Here is a 2,523-nt window from a genome sequence, read left to right as displayed (position 1 = left end):
TATGTATATTTGTGATTCACAGAGTGGTCAGTGTGAACATTTCCCACGCCATCACTTCATTCATTCATCAATAAACTTCGTTTGCTTCTATTTAAAGAGACTTAATCACACGTCACATAAAACATTAAAGAAGTACTTTCAGATGCATTGAAACATCTTTAGCGTAAATACTGCAGTAACTATGAGAGTAATGTGATACACATTACAAAGTAGTGGCTCTTCATTACAAACTATTGTTGCTATTGTAAGATGCTGTCAAGCTGAGGACAACTCATAGTGACCCTGTGCACAAAAGATCTGAAATCCTGGTCTATCCTCTGCCATCCTGACAACACAACAGCTCATTGCAGCAGTCATAGTGTCAGTCCACCTGGTCGAGGGTCTTCCTTTCCTTTGCTGACCCTTCATCCTTCCCAGCATCATGTTCATCTCCAAGGAATACCCCCTCTGAGCAACATGCCCAAAGTATATGAGGCAAAGCCTCATCATTGTTTCCTCTAAAGAGCACTCTGGCTGCACCCTCTCCAAGATGTATCTGTTTATTCTCTTGGCTGTCCATGGGATGTTCCGTGCTCTTCTCCAACACCATGGCTCAAAGCGTCTCTTCTGTCATCCTTATTCACTGTTCAGCTCTCAGATGCATAGCAAATGACCAGAAATACTATGGTCTGAATCAGATGTACTTCAGCCCTTAAACTGATATCACTACTCCTCAACAATTTGGAGAGGTCCCACTGCAGATTTTCCCTGTGCAGATTTTCCCTGTCTCCTTATTTTCTTACTGCTGGTACCAAGGGTGTTAATTGTGACTCGAGGCAAGATTAAACTGTTGACAGTTTCAATCTCCTGCCTGGAATTTTAATCTAATAAGCTTTGTTTTCACAAATATGGGTTGTATGCACGTTGTATATTTATAACCTATGGACTATTTCTATTTATTTGGCTTAGTTGGAAGCAGTTGCACTGCCAACCCAGAGGCAGGCAGTTTGAATCTCTCAGTTGCTCCACAGGAGAAAGATGGACAATCTTTTCCTATGCAATTTATAGCCTCTTACTAGTCAGTGGAGAGTCAGCACAATGGTACATAACAACATATTGTTTCCCTTACGTATGGCCATTTTAAAAAGGGGAATAATAAATTTTTATAGATACTAAATTATTTTCTAGATGTTGTCAAATGTTCTGGTAAGAATATAGACAAAACTAGTCAGATTTCCAGGGTTTTTGTTTTAAGTGAAATTGAAAATTAGAATGTGTCTTTATATTAAATTCATTGTCCCTATTTATTTCTTCTCTGCATTTTGGGGTGTAAACCCTGAAAAATCCACCTCAATCTTGGGTAATTTCCATTCAAATAAAAACAGGGAAATGTTGGATAAGTGTTAGATTTAGCCTGTACCAGATAAATGCCAGATGGATACCTGAAGTTTGCTTGTTTCAAAGACAAAAATTAACAGCAGACATAGTACTTTGATTTTAAGGGTTTTGATTATTTTGTTTTTACTCATGAAACCAAATATTAACCACAAAAAGCTGGACCCAAACAACAAAATGATTTTTTTTTCTTCCAGAGGTTGCTAGAAAAGTGTAGACAAGGGAAGAATCCCCTGGAGATTAAAGACTCTAAACTCTTAATCTAAACCTCACAATACCTCATTGATATCAGTCAGCGGAGAGCCATATTTTTTAGTAGTCAGGCAAGTGTTCATCCTAGACTTGTTATCTATTGATCTTAGTTAAAGTGAGAAAGCAGAGCTCAGTCATGTGTAAGATTTATCACTGATTGATTACATATTCTTTTCCTCCATTTCTCTTTATGAATCCCGCTGTAACTAGTTTTTTGCCGTATTTCCCCCTTTCCCCCCTAAACATATTCTCTCCCTGTTGAATACATATAGAATAACTGCTCATAAGAAAAAAACACATATAACATTTCAACTTCTTTCAGTTTGATTCTTTTTAACACTTGGATGTGTAATTTGGTGGCAGAACTAGCCAATGACCCAGGCAAAACCTGTGAACACCTTTAACATAGAATTGCTTGTTCTGCAATCCCTGGGCTTAGTAAGTAGCCAAGAATAGCCACAGGTATTGGGTGTGTTGAGTAGAAAGAAAATTCTTCAGGTATGAGCTGTGGTGAACAGATTTTCTCTTTCAGGATAGGACAAAAGTGTGTTCCTAAAGTTCAGAAAGGAGGTTTCTAGGATTTTCTGACAGTGGAGATTGGAGCCTGGAATAGACTTACAGAGTTTCATTCTGTAATACTGCAGAATAAAAATTATTTTTAAAAATATTAACTGCATCCATAAAGTAAAATTTTATTTAAAGATCAGGAAATAGAGTATTCTTAAACATTCATTTTTGTTAAGCTTCTTTTTTTCTCACAATATCACTTCTTTTTAATTAATTTTAATAAACGTTTACAGAGAGTTTGGATTTCCATTCATTCATTGCCGCACTTTTCTCCCTAATAGATAATAAGTCATAGGGTGGCTACTGGCCTTCCCACTAGGCCCGGCTACT

The sequence above is a fragment of the Elephantulus edwardii genome, unplaced genomic scaffold (genome assembly GCF_000299155.1).
Source record: "Elephantulus edwardii isolate Elephantulus edwardi_28Jun2011 unplaced genomic scaffold, EleEdw1.0 scaffold00230, whole genome shotgun sequence".
Lineage (NCBI taxonomy): Eukaryota > Metazoa > Chordata > Mammalia > Macroscelidea > Macroscelididae > Elephantulus > Elephantulus edwardii.
Note: the sequence above shows the minus strand (reverse complement) of the source record.